Source organism: Dermacentor albipictus, chromosome 5 (assembly GCF_038994185.2).
Source record: "Dermacentor albipictus isolate Rhodes 1998 colony chromosome 5, USDA_Dalb.pri_finalv2, whole genome shotgun sequence".
NCBI classification, from domain to species: Eukaryota; Metazoa; Arthropoda; class Arachnida; order Ixodida; family Ixodidae; genus Dermacentor; species Dermacentor albipictus.
Window position 1 is genome coordinate 103268534 of NC_091825.1, and position 17392 is coordinate 103285925.

A 17392-nucleotide genomic window follows, 5' to 3' on the forward strand; every position below is an offset into this window, starting at 1 on the left:
ATACCTTCTGATTTTGAGAAACACAGTTTCAGCCTGTCGGTTTTCCATGTTAACCGGCTAGCGCGCGATAAAACACAAGGACAGTAAAACACATTCAAAGTGCTTCGTCTGAGCTTACTGTACTGTCCTTGCTAATTTCGTGCGCCAGTCGGCTAATATAAATAATCTCGATGAAGCATGTTTTTGGACCGTTCCCACGCTCCGTTATCTTCCTGCTTCTCACTTTTGTAGTTATATCCCCTAAGCTCCTTCACTTCGTGCAGGATAACCTAACGGAGCCTCCCTGCCATCACATTTCTTTTTCTTTCTTTCTTTTTCGAATTCTATGGTTGACGAAGAGGCCATGCACTCAAATCCCTGAGGTTGCAAGCAGAATATCACATCATGCGGGGACAAGACACGGGGTTTTGAGTCACGTACGCTGGCATGGTAAGTGAAGATAACAGCTGGTGTGGTCTCTACACTCCAAAATTTCAGCTTGGGCGATGAGGGACGCTGTAGTGGAGAGCTAGGGGTTGATTTGGATCACGAGTAGTTTTTACCGCGCCTAGAAATTACAATAAACGAGCGTGTTCGTAATCCGCCCTCATCTGAACCTGCGCGCTGTGGCCGGAAAATTAGACCATGACCTCGTGCTCCAAAGCCAGAAGGCCGTAACCAGTGCTCTACCGCAAACGAGCGGATGTGATACAAAACAGACGGTCTGTGTGTAAACAGGGGCGACCGAGTAGTGGTATAGAGCGAAGCCAAGAATAAACGATAATAGGAACCAACGGTCCCGCGTCCCAGGCGCTCACCCGTCGCCGGGGCGGAGCGAGAGCGCACACATTGGCACCCGAAAGATGCTGAACTATGCCCGGGCAGGACGAGGCCAGAGGAAACTCTGGTGGAGGTCCGAAGCGATTCTAACGTACAAATCGATCGTCCGACCTGGGTATAGGTGCGAATGACCAATCGAACCATCTAGTAGCTGGTGCTCAGGATAGCTGGCGCTTTATGGGAGAGCAGTCACACTGGTTAAAGCGAACGATTGGAGGAATTGGTGTCCCCCATGCACTACGGCGTGCTTCATAATCAAATCGTGCTCTTGGCACGTAAAACATTGGGGTCGAAACGTCCTCAAGCTTTATTCTCAAACTTTCAATGGGTGTACGGGAGGCCTTCTGGGTTGAGGCATCCCGCTGCGACGAGAGCGCCAAGCGGGCCACTTTTGGTAGACAGAACTGGCGCTGTGAGATGAATCAAACGCCGGGTTAAGACGCCCGAGTCGGGACGCCCATGAGACAACACTGATCCAACGTACATTGAGCAAAATACGTTTGCTCTCCATAGGGACTAAAAGAATGATCGGTCGTTTATGGTGGACACGAGTTGCTTATATGATCCTCCTATGCCTGCAGGTTGACCAGTCTTCGACTAATGATGAGACGGAAGCGTCGTACGAAGGATCGAATGAAAGAACGATCACATATGGCGCCAAAGTATACATCATGTACAGCTTTACTGATCTCCACATTATGCGAGAGAGTACTTTCAATTCGTGTTGAAAGAGCGCCCATGCACCGTGCATGGGGTGTACGTACCCCAGGTGACCAAAACTAATCTGCAGTCCCGCACAACGGCGTGCCTCATAATCATACCGTAGCTTTGGCACGTAAAACACGATAATTTATTTTTGAACGCCACCACGTCCAACATTTGGCGACCAACTTTAGCGTCAGATTAAAATGTCCCTGGATCGCTGGATTCCAAGGGAAGGGAAGCGTAGTAGGGGGCGGCAGAAAGTTAGGTGGGCGGATGAGATTAAGTTTGCAGGAACGGCATGGCCACAATTAGTACATGACCGGGGTTGTTGGAGAAATATGGGAGAGGCCTTTGCCCTGCAGTGGGCGTAACCAGGCTGATGATGATGATGATGATGATGATGATGATGATGATGATGCTGCTGCTGATGATGATGATGATGATGATAAAATGTCCCGTACGTGTTTTCCAGCCTTCGTAATTGTTAAGTGTCATCATTTTACTTGCAGGAAGCGTGCTGTAGAAATTGCGCAACTTCGAATGTATACGTATCAGCCAATCCCTTAAAGTAACTGCACATACACGACGCCTTCCATATACCAGCAACAAAACGCTCGGATTAGCGACGTCGTGCTTCCATCGTTCGCTGGCCGTCAGAGAACTAGCGTGACGTGACGGCTTCGTGCCCTTCCACGCCTTGCACAACTACGCCCTGCCTTTCAAAATAATACACTGCAGCGGAAGTCGCGGCGGCTGACGTCAGCCAATCGGGAAAGCGATCACGTGAACGCAGCTGTCCTTGCGCAATGACCGTCCGCTGTCAAAACATGGCGCGCGCCCGGACCCGAGGCAGGCTCAGTATGAAGCGAGATCCGGCCTCCAAGCTTCCGCTTCGATGCGATGTTATTTTGAAGCAGGGTCGTATACAGACAGGACTGCATGTTTGTGAACAAAGGAGCATGGCGGCGCATAGAGCAGGAAATACGAGCAGCAGACGGCAGTTGTACGGTTCCCCACTGTTCTCCGCTTTGGACAGCAATCTGCGAACAAAAGTGTTGTTTCTCGCTGGCATCGTTAGAGTGGTTGTTGTTGTTGTTGTTGTCGTCGTCGTTATTGTTTATCAGAAAGGGCACGTACCCACGATATAGTGGATGGGCCGAGGTTCTCCGCGTCATCTTATCCGCGTTTTTCTGTTTATTTCCCGCTTTAAAAGAAACACCAATGCTACATACTTACCTCACTCCTGGCTATCTGTATGTAGCTTTTTTCCACCTTAATACGAATATCTATCTATATGCACCAACCGCGGTAGCACAGTGCTATGCATAACAGTGCGATCTTGAGCTCGAGTCCGCGGTTTCGATCCAGGCCGCATTCCGATAGTGGCGGGTATACAGGGTGCCGAACATTGGATGCACGTTAGCGAAGCCCAGGTGGTGAAAGTTAACCGGAACCCTCCACTATACGGTGTGCCTCATAATCAAATCGGGGTTTGGGCATGTAAAACCCCAGAATTATCTTTATTACGTTTAGACTTGGCCGCGTGCCTTAATAATGTTTTTCGAAAATGTTGACGTATATATACTTTATTATTATTATTATTATTATTATTATTATTATTATTATTATTATTATTATTATTATTATTATTATTATTCATGGCAGCGTCGCCGGAGCATCGTTACGTCACACCTTGCAGCTTACCCAGGGAAGACGTTTAGGAAAGAACAAAAAAAAAGGAGGAGGGGGGGGGGGCGCAAATGTTTTTATTGAAAGCAAAATAAATAAATATAGGGTCTTGATTTGGGAACGAAGTTGTGGGGGCGCAGGGTATGCAATACAGCAGCTCAGGCTTGAATCTATGAGATTCCTGTTCGCCATTTCGTGCGTTAATTCCTTCGTGATACTTAGCGAGCGCATTTCATTTATAGGTGCACACAATTGCATCTTCGAAGACAAGAACTGCGCTAGCGAAAACGAACGGAAGAAAGACGCAGCATGTTTGAAAAATGACTCCATCGCAAGTGATAGCGGGCTCTGCTGTTGTTGACCTGTATGGTCCGATTAAACGCGCCTGGAATGTGAAGACATGAAGAGACGCACATACAACGGCAACATCTGCTTCGGCGAAAGCACAGAGTTTCGTGCTAACTTAGTGTGAAACTTCGGGGATGGAATGTATTGCACATCTGCGCCAGACACCTGCGTGACATCTGCGTCACTGCGCCAAACATAAATCCGTTGTTCAGTACAGCGCAGACAACAGTCGACAGCACCTTCTGTTCTTTCAGACCCGTAACGCGTTAAGCAGTGGAGCTGGATATAAGGTTCTTCTGAGCAAAGCTTAATGGTAGTAATGAAGAACTTTCGTAGCAAGTTTTATGTCCTAAAAGTCACATCTGGGCTGTTAACATCGTAGCGAACGCTTTCAACTCACATTCACATCTCGCGGTTCCTAAAGGCCCACAGGAAATTTGAGGAAAGCGGTGTCCTCCACCTCTGTAAATCGGAATGCCACAGCCACAATCGGAAATTGAAAGAGGATGCGCTATCATATCGAACGGCCGGCCCTCACGGAGCGAATATCACCATTATTGAACGAATTACTGGGAGAACTCACCATTATTGAACGACACATAAGGAACTGAAAGCGCACAGTTATGCTCAACGCCATTACACGCGCAGACTTACGCATTACCTGCTCGATAATTCAGCGATAAGGCTCGTTGCGATCACGCGAAGCTGGCGAGGAACAGAGAGAATTAAGCGAGCACGTCCTGAACCTTGGCACGAACCGGAACGCATGCTCTTCACGCCCAACGCGATGATGGCTACCACGCCCAGTGCATGGTGAAGCCGCGAATTTCAAGGCCACTCGAGGATTCAGCTCTGTCGGCAACGACAGGAGGCAAGTCAAAGCATGCTCGCTCGGAAAAAACGCTATTGGACGTCACAAGATTGAGTCACGCAAGTGCCTCGTAGAGAAGCGAACGCGGAAACGAAAATGCGATTGCGAATTTGTTGCTGTATGTTGCAAGAGCACTAAAACAAAAAACAAAAAAAAACGCATGCGCTCATTAGTTATGAAATATGCACTGCTCATTAGTCATGAAAGCGAGCACGCAGGTCGAGCTGCAAATTATGCGCCTCGGCGTTGTGCTTGACGACCTAATCAACGCACAAGGAAAGTCAGTTGAAAAAAAAGAAGTAGCGGAAGCCATCGAAGACTGGCTGTCGGAGTCAAGTGATAGCTTCCCGCTATAGACCAGCTAAAATATGCTGCGGGTGACACTTATTGGTTGTAGCTCCGTCGGTTCACGCTGTATGGGTGCCGTGACCTTGCACTGTCTTTGAGATTGACCCGCGTTGCAAAGTAGATCAGTACCTTTGAGCGGGGACAAATATCTGGCTTTGGTATCGGAATGAGCTCACTAATTATTCATAAGTCACCATATTCTTCACCACCGACTCCAAGATCGGTAAACTAATTCGGTCAGACAGCCATAAACACAAAGTTCGGGGAAGAACCAAAGGAAGGCTCGCTTTAACGCTAGGCCTACACACATTTACAAACATATTTAGATAGTGTATAGAACTCTATAGAAGTATGTCTATAAAGTATGTCAACTTTCTACAAACACATCTTATTGACTAATAAATAGACAAATTATGAACTTACGGTCTCGCACTTTTTATCGTCTGCTGCCTGTAAAATGTCCATAGCCAAATCTCTACAGTCTATCTATATTGCCCAGTCTAGTGTGTCTTTTATAGTGTGTAGCCGTATGGAATTAAGGCAATCTCTGTAAGAATTATCTATAGGAATAACGCTGCATACAGCGTGCATCCATATAGTCACTATCCTGAAGCAGACAAGCCCCTCCCCCTTTCCACCACCCCCCCCCCCAAAAAAAGAAGAGAAAACCACTGCGAAAAGTTAATGCGCGCAAAAAAAAAAAAAGGAGAAGCTGGAGGCAAAGTGGGACGGGAGACCACGTGAACGCGATCAAGACGGCGGAAACGCGAAGAGCGTGGCCGCGTCGTCGGCTCGAGCTGCGTTCCGTCGCCCTTGACTGACCAAGGGCGTCCGGCGATTCGCCGCCTAATTACTCACACCGGCGGTCAATAGAGCGGGGCTAATGCGGACGCCGCAGGTTAGTTTTTGTTTTTTCCAGGTGGCTGCGAACGATCTGCACCCGCAAACGACCACCGCCGATGGCTCACGGGGACGGGAGCGGGCGCCGCGGTCACGCTAGTTATCAATCGCCATTGACCGGCTCGGTGATGCCCGACCCATTCGCCGCACAACGCGGTTTCTCTTCCCCTTCCCAACCGCCACGCACGTGAATAAGGGGGGTATAAACTGTCACTATAGCACCGCGGAGCTCTAAATACCGCCTATGGGTTCGTTCCGCTTTCTCCAGTCTTATCTGCGCTTGTTGGAAACGCGTTAGTGCGAGGTCGAAGCAAAAGCACCGGCGTGTCCGACTCGAGCGTTCGACATAACGGATCACGTTCATCGGTTCACCCGCCGTGGTTGCTCAGTGGCTGTGGTGTTGGGCTGCTGAGCACGAGGTCGCGGGATCGAATCCCGGCCACGGCGGCCGCATTTCGAGGGGGGCGAAATGCGAAAACACCCGTGTACTTAGATTTAGGTGCACGTTAAAGAACCCCAGGTGGCCAAAATTTCCGGAGTCCTCCACTACGGCGTGCCTCATAATCAGAAAGTGGTTTTGGCACGTAAAACCCCATAATTTTAATAATTTAACGTTCATCGGCTCCTACATTGTGGTTAGAGTCGGCCACGCTTCGGGGCCAGATTCGTTTTGTATGCGACTTGTACGGAAGTGTCGACTCCTGGAGTTAATCGACAGTTTTAGGTTAGGGAATGCAAGCGGCTTGCGTACGCAAGAACTAGAGGCGTCGGTATACTGCGCGTGCGCAGACCCAGACGTATAGGAGCCTGCGCATGCGCAATACCGTGGCGCTTACTTCTTGCGTACGCAAGCCTCTTGTGTGCCCTAATCTCAAACTCTCTAATGTGACGCGTTAAGTGGTGTCCAGTTTTTTTCGTCATAACGTCCATCATATTGGAGGTCGCGTTTCCAATGCACGTCGAACGACCTTTCGGTTTTTCGGTATGGTAGGGAGACTACGTGGGCCCGTTGGCCGCATAAATGTGAGGGACCCACTGTAGTATATCACGATGCAAAAGTGCACCAAAAGGTTATAAAAACCGGTTTGAATGTGCCGATAAGGCTTGTGTTATAGCGCTGACTGAAGTTCACGGGAATGTCAATAAACTCGGGCCTTGAAGAATCAGGGCCGTATATGAAATGTCCACGGTCTGCAGTATATCTTGCTCTATACTTCTTTAAAGGACGCGTTTATTCTTATTTATTTTTTTTAGTCTTCGCAACATTGTCGGCAGGGTGGAACAAGAAAAAAGAAACGCTTGTACAATGAGCGAATACGTATTGTGGCCGACTTGCTTCGTTTTGTTATTTCTTTTTTCCTGGAGAGTACAGGGTGTCGACTTCTAGCTGTAGGCACAGCGGTTGGGAAAAGAATGAACAGCGGTACGCTTACTTTTGTTCGCTCGCTACCGTGTACCTGCCAAGACTTTCCCGCACCAAGTTTCATGACCCTAGCAGGATAAGCTTCGCGCCATGACGCAATGAATCGGGCACACCTGCTGCTTTAGTAATCACCACAACTACGGTGAACAATCTTTCTTTTTTTTTTCATCTGGGAATTTAGGTGCCAAAACCACGAGTGGATCGAGTAATGCAAATTCTTGAGGCTCGAGCTTGAAGCGGCCGCGGAGTGTGTTATGCAAAAAGGTCCGGCGCGACTATTGTCGGCTTCGATGTATAAGGACAAAAAAAAAAGAAGACAGCAGACAAGAAAGAAAGAAAGTAAAAAGAGAAGGTTATCCCGACTGCGCATGCGTGGATAACCTCGAAAACGCAATTGGCGCAATGAAACAAAATGGCACCGGAACTGTCGAGATGCGAAACACCTTGCCTTGAAGAAAGTTTTATTCAACACGGTTTTGACATAGACTATAGCCCTCAAATCGAACGGAATCAAGGGGCACAACTCTATAGGTTAGGAAAGAAACTTAACAAGGTGGAATAGCATGGCGAAAGATAATAATAGTAATAATAAAGCAATTGTGACCTAGCGTACACTAACGCTAAAGTCATATCACATTTGCTTTGTAGTTAGTACGCCATCAGGTCGCACCAGATTTCTTTAATAATATTTCCTCGTTCTCTTCACAGCAACCGATGTATAAAGGGACAGATATCCCATTAAGCCGCTTTGCATCCATGGCTGCAGCGTGTAATGTCGTGCTCAACAAGTGAGTCGGAATTGTCAGCGTTGCTCCGCGAGCTCCTCCGAGGGCCGACTGGCATAGTTCGGAGGCGCACGTTCGTAAATCCCGTCGATGCCATCGGTGCTTGTCGCCTACAGAGAAGAGAGTATACATACATATATATATATCTCTGCAGCAGTGATTGAAACGAGTCGCCAGCGAACGAACGGCTCAAACGAGCGAGCCGCGAACCAGCCAGATGACGCGGCCTCAATTGTCAGCGCTGCACGCGGCTTCGATCGGTTTCAGACAATCGCTGCAGCGTTGGCGGGCGCCGTTCCAGAACCGAGGAGCGTGGCCTGCTGGCATACGCGGGGCCTGTCGGCCAGTCCGTAGCTCAGCCGCCTCCCATCCTTCTTATACCGAACGAGAATCGAAGTGCCTGCGGCCGCAATCGACGGCCCGCCGCGTATATACTGCGCGGCCTTCGGAGTCGCCCCAGCGACCTTCGGTTGTCCGAAGCGCCCGCTTAGCTGCCACGACGGTCCCCGATCCTCCCCCCCCCCCCCCCCCCCACGAAGGAAAGCAAAATGCCTATGGGCCCATGTGCCTGTGTCGTCCAGCGCGCTGAACTTTACGTACCATGCCACAGATCACGTGACTCGCACCGATATACATATATATATATATATATATATATATATATATATATATATATATATATATATATATATATATATATATATATATATATATATATATATATATATATATATATATATATATATGCGCGCTTGGTATAACTGCCACGGCGACCCGTCGGAGGAGCAACCCCGCAGCGTCATCCGTCATCCCGTCAGGCTATCTTCAGGCCGCTGTTTCGTCCGAGGGCAACGCCACTACACACACACACACACACGCAATACGCACACACTAAAATGACAGCCCGCCATCGAACGTTAACTTATACCGATACAACTAAACGTTTAACTTTTTCAGCGTCCCTTTAAAATGTGATACAGCAGGCCAAGGCCTGTCTGTCGATTCAGGAACTGTGCAGAAAAGCGGAAGAACGACTAGCGGGGAGTTTTATACAGGTAATTTAAAGCGTGCTTAGCGAAGCGGGGAAGAACGTTATGACACGGCGCTCGCAGGCGGACGACGACGCCGCATGCACTAACGGATGCTCGCACGAAGTAGGCCGAATGCATCCGTGATTCAAATAACGGAAATGCGTAATAGGCGAGCGTTGGGCGGCCTCTTTCCTCGTCGTCTTGGCCGAGCCTAATGTGGCCATTAGCCAAAGTGCTTTCCCTTGACGTCGAGGGAATACATTCGGGGACGCCGCGAGATGCATTATTAAGCGAGGAGAAGAAACTAAAGCGAAAAACGCGGCTGGTGGTTGTACGCGCTTTGAGGCATAACAAAGGCACCGGTGCACTTATAACGTGTAGCAAGCGCGTATACCTATGGTTATCCACTACCCCTGGAGCAAAGAGAGACGTAAAAGCGCGAGTAAACGACCAAAGGTCTCGGAAGGGAAATGGGCGTAGGGAAGGGGGATTATTTTAGCTTCGCTCGATCGCCTTAATTGAGGAGTGCGAGGTAGTTCGCAGCGCTGGAAGGCGCGAAACAAACGCGGCAGCGAAAGCCAATTACGGGCGAGGCTCCCTGAGGGGCCCAACTGTTTGCCACGTTCCAGTGCCCCCTATTGAGAGGCGGCGGCCGAGTTCATGTACACACATTGAGTCGGCTTCTGATTTTAACGAGATTGGGTGTAATTCGAGCATTTGCATAAATGACCAGAGTGACGTTTTGTCTTCATTATTTTTCGTTCATGTGTGCGCTATTCACCAACGTTAGCGTGTGTATCAGGCCCACACTTTGCGACCTTCCGATGCCAACATATGGGGAAGAAGCTTGGAGGTTAACAAAGAAGCTAGAGAACAAGATAAGGACCGCGCAACGGGCGATGGAACGAGAAATGTTAGGCGTAACGTTAAGAGATAGGCAGAAAGCGGTGTGGGTCAGAGAGCAAACAGCGATATAGCCGATATTCCAGTTGGCATTGAGAGAAACAAATGCAGCTGGGCAGGCCATGTAATGCGTAGGGTAGATAACTGGTGGACCATTAGAGTTACAGAATGAGTGCCAAGGGAAGAAAAGCGCAGCCGAAGGCGGTGGGAAACTACTTAGCATGATGAAAAGGCGGCAGCGCAAAAAAAGACACGGACGGCGAAGAAACGACAAAGACGAGCGCCGCTTTTTTTTTTTTTTTTAATCTTCCGAGAGACAGCGTGCGCTCCCCTCGGCCGGGGTGTGTCGAGACACCTGTCGCACAAAAGAAAACTGTTCTACCCTTGACTCATTGGGCGGCACTGCAAACTTTGGCCCAAGGGAAAGGACGCGGCATACGTCGGCTAGTAAAGTTACATCGCCTACAATGTGCACGTTGCATTGTGGCCCCTTGCGCGCGCCCGGAGTAGACCGGAACCACAGTCTACCCAGCGCCTGTTTCCAGAGGAACTCCGTTGTTTGGTCATGAAATTAGGAAAATTTGCATGCGCAAGTTGGAATCACCTATAGCGCAAGACAGGGGTAATTGGAGATCGCAGGGAGAGGCCTTCGTCCTGCAGAGGACATAGAAATAGGCTGATGATGATGATGTCAAGTATCGTGTGCATGTGCCTTGAAGAGAGAGAGAGAGAAAGAATAGTTTGTTGACTTACAATAGTAAACTGTTGTAAGTGAGCGCTGTTTGCGTGTCGCTCTCTCGTGTTCTTGTCTTTTTTGCGCTGTGTCCTTTTTAAATGAATCACCAACAAGCCCAAGCTTCCACGCTAAGTCACTAACATCGTCAGTCGTCCTAGTGAACATTATCTTTATCTACAGCTACAATATAACCATCGCAAGACGAGGGCCTCTCCAACTAACCGCACACTGTCGCACGTCCACTTAATGTTCTTATCTATAATTCCCAGTTGTCAGTGTTTCCTTTGCTTTTCTTCCCGAGCACACATAGAGGCGAAGCGAAAGTACACATAGGTTGGAAGTCCCTGAGCAACTGCACAAACCAGTGGGTGAAGACGTGTGTGACAACACGGAGGGAAACAATAGGAACTAAGCGCATTGCACGGAGCGTCGGAATATAGTCGAGATCGGAAGGACAAAGGAACTGTTTCCGGGCTGTGCAACAAATAAAAGAAGCCCATCTATCTGGCGGCGCAACGGTACGCCGTAATTGTCCCTGTCCCGCAAGCGCCCTTCAAGGATAGAGCAATGCAAGGGGGGAGGGAACTCGGAAGAAAAGGTGTCCAGGGACACGGCTCATTAGCGAAAGGATTTCCGCCGCATGATTGGATCTGTCCTTCGCACTGCCAATCTTTTCGAGAGGTCTCCGCGCTTTTGTCTTTGTGCCACTACTCGCGGGCGACCTTCGATGCCCTCCCGACAGACACCGCGGCTCGCAGCGTCGATAAGTATATAGCGTCAGGTGCGGAGGAGACAATAAAGAGACGAAGACCGCGTACATCTTGAGAACCGCGTCGAAGTGGCTTATGACGGTTTAGCATAATGAGGTACCGTTGTGCTGAACGACAATACGGTATATATACTACATGCCTACCGTGTGTATACCCGAACACTCGGGCAACAGAAAGTTGCGCCACGTCGGAAAGTATGCCAATGATGTTTGTGGCCATTAGAGAGGGAGATACAGAAACAAGAAATGGCCGTGGAGGTTAGCCATGCAGACGGACGTTCGTTTGGCTACCCCGCACGGGGGAAAGATGACGTGAGATTGAAACAAGGAAGGGGAAGGCAAAGACAGATCAGGTTCTGCACGCGGTATCGTGCGTTCGTAGGCACGCAATGAGCCGTCTTACTATAGTAGCCTGAGCAGACATCAGTAAAAGGGCGTTTGCGCTTGCTGTGTCTACATTTCTGTCGGAATGCAGCCGCACCCCCCCCCCCTCCCCCGCGTATTAGCAACCGAACCTGGGACCTTTATGCTTGCCAGCAGGGCAGAACGCTGTATCCGCATAGCAGAAAGCGTTTTTGAAGCTTTTCTTAATAATCTGGCTTGTATTTGTTCATTTATTCCTAGTCCTTGCTCTTCTTTTTCTTCTTCGTTTCTGTCCTCCCCTGCTTCTGTGTTCTTCCCCTATTCATATGTCCTGCACGCAGCAGGGCTGACCATCTTCAGCTTCCATTAAACTCTTTCTTTCTTTCTCTCTCAAAGCCAGCCACTGACGCACCACCCTTATCTCCCGGAATCGAACCACTATTACAGGCGCGCCGAGTGTACACAACGAGTGCAGTTAAGAGAGACTTCTCGTAGCACCAGACGTGTAGGACGATCAGGACGTGACTAACAGCGCCCACACAGCCACCCGTCTGCGGGATAAGCGGCGAGGGCGGCGGCAGGTAGGTGCCTTGAAAAAGCGTTGGGAGTGCGTCGATGACTTGGCCTATACAGAGCTGCGACGCACATGCGGCACGCATACAGCGGAGGAGAAGAGGCAGTCGCCCACATCCTGGCCTTGTTTCAGTCTCGAGTGGTCGGCCGTGGAAGTGCGCATAAAGGGGCAACAGATGGGCTGCGTGGCATCGAGCGGACGAGAGCGACCGCGCGGCGGGCAACCTTCGCAGCTGCAGGACGTGCGCGAAGTGCTTCCGTCCAACGCCCACGGGCAGCTGCCGCAAGAAGAGAGGACGCTTGCGCAATGACCAGCTGGACGTCGATTGTACTATCGTTAATAGCGCCTGCATTGCAGGCTCTCCGTGTGAGCTGCGGTCTAGTGAGACCTGAGAGCGGGCGAATTCGAACCAGCTGTCTATTCCTCTGTTCTTTGTTTATTGGCGAAACAACTGTCTCGCTGACAGCTAGATGGATGACAGCGCAGCTGACGCTCGCTAGGTAACAAATCTAAATCAGGCAAGTAAAATGTTTGGTCGCTATAGTCGTTGTTGGTAACATCGTCATGGAACTGTCATCAGCAGGCTGCAAGCTGTTCACAAAGTATCAAACTCGAGAACTGGCGACGGGTTTTGAGTTTCAGTAATCATGAAAGCTAAAGATAATAAGTGTGTGTAGATACGGAGCAGAAATCGTTCATCATTAGGTACAACCACAGTTTGTGCAACCTGCCTGATTAACTTCTTCACACTGACGTACGGCGGAGTAATCAAAAGAAAAAGGATATGCAGATGTCACGCACCGTGGGAATCGATGTTATGCGAAGTATATTGCAGGTAGCTGGCTATCGAGCGCCGCTTGGGTTTCTGGAAAGCGTTACCAGATGTTACGCACCGTGTTTGCGGTAAGGCGAGCAGTTGTGTGTGTGACATGAGCATCGTGGTACAGGGCTGGGAGATTACGGGGTTCGATACTGGGCACGGATTTTGTTACGTTGAGAAGGCCCGAAACGGTGCGAGACAGGAACGTATACCTATTCTGCAAATCGCCTGGAATGAGAATGCGTCGCATTAAAGGTTCACACGTTCACTAAGGTGAGCGCGGTTGCACGAGACCTCAAAGCGCCTGCCGGCTTCAAATGGAAGCGATTAAGTATCGTCGATGAAACTCACTTTGCAGCTTTCCAACTCCTCTTGGCGCAGGGAAAATGTCCTATTTATCGATGTCCCGCAAGATTCTCCCTAATCGATACCTTAGAAATGAAGTTCTTAGGGAACCAACTTACGTGTCCTGTCGTACTAAACCACCGCCGTAAAGTTGACGTCCCTTTTTTTCTCGCACTAGTTTCTTTAATAATATATGGGGTTTTACGTGCCAAAACCACTTTCTGATTATGAGGCACGCCGTAGTGGAGGGCTCCGGAAATTTCGACCACCTGGGGTTCTTTAACGTGCACCTAAATCTAAGTACACGGGTGTTTCCGCATTTCGCCCCCATCGAAATGCGGCCGCCGTGGCCGGGATTCGATCCCGCGACCTCGTGCTCAGCAGCCTGACACCATAGCCACTGAGCAACCACGGCAGGTTGCACTAGTTTCTTTATGCATTCATCCCACTCGTGCTCGACAGCGCTCGTGCTCTGTCGTCGTGGTGGGGAGGCCGCGTTTACGGGGGTATGAGCCACTGCTTAAGGGGGGTACGAGCCACTCACTGTCTTACGCGAAGGTCTGATTTAATTTTGAAGCAATTCAATTTCGAAGTATCGCAAGCGGCAATGCCGGGCGGATGCATGCTAACCACGCCACCGAGCAAACTCGAGACATCGGACGCAAGCGACAACGGCGGACTGCGGACATACCGTCACTGACGTCGTTCTCTCCGACGCAGCCGAACGTGTGTGTAACATCATTAATAAGCACAAAGACGTAACCAATAATTGAGAAATACTTTAATGAACCGTCGGGATTTACCAGTGATAAACACTGGGGCCGCATGCGGCTTCAGCTTTGCTGGTTAACCATCTCTGCGGAGTGCTTGAGCTGATAGTTTTGATGCTTTCGCATAAGCAAATAAATAAATAAATAAATAAATAAATAAATAAATAAATAAATAAATAAATCTGGACGCTGATCCGCAGGCTGTCGTGGGAGAGATGTGCTCACACAGTAGTAACGTGCAGCATCGGACACGAAGTCGTGTTGAACCTTCAGCAACACAAGAGAAATTACAGGAGCTATGTTTTCTTTGTTTCCGTCCCTCGCTTGGCCAGGCACGGGAAGGTCAAGGCGTACATACGAGAGATCCGAAAGTCTCGTCGTTGCGCTGAACAATGCCGACTGCGCAAGATGAAGCGCGTGGACTTGTTAATGTTGTTTCTAGGGCTTCAGCGAAGGTTTCGCCCCCGTTCTTTTTTGCTCGGTATCGCGAACAATGAAATCTGAACTTTTCAAAGTCAGGCGGCGCGCGACGCCGACGGCGAATATGGCCAAAAAAGCCTCGACTCTCACGAGAAGTGGCCCAGTCGCCGGAACAAATACGGCCGTCCGTAAAAGCTTTTCGCAGTTAAGCGTCGTTCCGCCGACTAGCTCGAGAAGAGAGGGTTGGGATAGGGGGAGGGGAGGGGGGCTATCGGCAGTGGCGCACGGCTGCACCGCTTTCCATGCGGGCGATTGCGTTGTTCCCTAAACTGCCGCTGGATATATATATCGCTGACGTGAGCCTATTCACGCTTAGACTTGGGCAAGCTCCCCGCGAGGAGTTAATGGACAAGTTTGGAGGTCGGTGGAGGAGAGGAGAGCGGGGGAGGGCAAGTGTTTGTTCGTCGCGTAGAATCTTGGGTTCAAAGAATTCAGAAGCGACAATGTGACGTGAAAAAAAAACATCATAAAAAAAAACTAAAGCAAGGAAACAAATCGAGGTTCTTAGTAAGACTTGGAGCGTGGTGCGCTTAACGTGGGGGCACCCGAAAACTTCTGACTGAATAAAAACATCGAGGGCTGAAACCACGGACCGAGAGTTCTTTGAAAGAAGTTCAAGGACAAGAACCACGCTGAATCGCTGCTAGTCGAAACAAAACAAAAAATATATCAGAAGCAAGATCGAGAATTTCCTAAGCGCTTCTTGAGCCTCCTGAAAAACAACGAGGAGCATTACGTTCGGGTGCGTATACAAACAGAAAGAAACGAAAGATATCCGTGGCTATATACAATGAAATCATATATGTATATAGTACAGCGTGGTTACTAGCCGAGTGAATGCTGAACCAATAAATCGACATTTTCCGGAGACAAAAAGAAAGAAAGAAAGAAAGAAAGAAAGAAAGAAAGAAAGAAAGAAAGAAAGAAAGAAAGAAAGAAAGAAAGAAAGAAAGAAAGAAAGAAAGAATACAGGGTATACCATGCTTGGCTAGACAAGGCTAGACCATGCTCTAGCTTGGAGTAAGCCAAGGTAGAACATGCATGCGGTCCTTATAGACGAACAAGAAAAAATTCGCTGTTTACATTTTCATGCTCCTCTATCTCCTTAGGACAATGTATGACGGGGGACAAAGGCTGCAGCTGAAAGTGTCTTGCCTGACTCCGGCATGCGTTTCATTATGCACAATGTAGCGAATAAAATTTCCATATTTCGCATTGTGCATAATTCCCACTCATCAAATAATCAGGCCGTTGTATATACGTATATATATATATATATATATATATATATATATATATATATATATATATATATATATATATATATATATATATATATATATATATATATGTATATACACACACCTCGCGGGTGTAGTATTTCTCGGCTTTCGCAGCTGTTCGCTCCATTTGTTCGCGAAATAAAAGAGACAGCCAAGCAATAGCTTGCCCCAGCGGGGAAGCCGCCTTCGCTGCCGCTGTGAAGAAAACTTTCCCAAGCGAACGCAAACAATTCGAGAAGCAGAGCAGTCACTGAAGCAGCCAGCGGCGAAGAGGTTCCGAGGCAGTGCTCGCGCCGGCTCGGATGAAATCGGAAACGAACGAGTAGCGGCCACTAGCTCGTTGCGAAGCCGCTCGAGTCTCGGTGAACATGACGAAACAGGGCCTCCGCGAATAACTTCAGATGGCCCGCGCGCGCCTTCTGAACTTTCGCGAAAAAGAAGTGTTCTTAGCCGAGCGTTGAACGAATACAACAAAAGCAACGGAAGGGGAAAGGGAAGGAGGCATCCGCGGCCGGCAAAGACGCGAGCGACAGTCGCAGCGAGCGAAGAAATATGTCTTTTCTGGCTTGCCAGGCGAGACTCCCTTTGTTGTGTTGTCCCTCCAGCACAATTCCCAGCGTCCTTCGCGCCGCCTGCCAGACTTCTGCGAGCGCTCAGCGCCGTAACGGTTCTCTGTCCGTTCCCTTCTTTCTCACCCCCTTTCCTCACTCTCCGACTACAGCATACCCCACTAGTACCGTGCAGTGTTACGGAAGCACGAGCGGACGCTATGGCGAGTCGAAGAACGACTTACACGAAGTTCGCTGGCACGTATGCAGTGCTCGTAATTTGAAACGCGACCTGCAATGAACTTCTTTTTTTGTTTCTTGTTTTAGTTTTTCGCTTAATTACGTGGAAGCGCGGCGCGTAGTCGATCTGTAGCCGGTTTGTGTACGCGTAGTAGTGCCAAGCGTACGTTTTCAAGTCTGAATAAGGCCGCTGTCAAACATTCAGGTGAAGTCGGGAAGAAATAATGAATTGGAGTAGTTCCAGAATTGTTGGCATTTCAATGTGTGACCATTGTAGATCAAGGCACTCGCGAATTTCGAGGAAAGTTGAGCATACGCATACTTTTGCGCGTTTGTACATTAGAAGTTACATGTTGGCTTCGATCGATGTAATCTTTAGGCAAAATGGGGTGGGGGGGGGGGCGAGAGGGGGTAGTTTTGTTTTGATTCCTTAGTGCAGTCGCAGCGATGACTGCAGCCTGCGGAGGTGGTCCTTTTTTCCAAACACGTGTCGATAACAATGACGAAGGATGTCAGCCGTGCGACAATAGTTGGGGGTTGAGTCCGCAACTGTTATCGCTGCGTTTCATGAAATTACGGATCCTGAATGAACCAACAGCCCATTTCGCCATCACCATCATCGCCTTCGTTTTGTCCTCTTAA

At 49.1% G+C, this 17392-nt stretch overlaps 1 protein-coding gene across 2 annotated transcripts in view; it reads right to left on the reverse strand.

Annotated features, from left to right (window-relative positions):
- Positions 1 to 17392, reverse strand: part of bdg (sodium-dependent transporter bedraggled) — a 196377-nt gene that overhangs the window by 38678 nt on the left and 140307 nt on the right. The window lies entirely within an intron of this gene.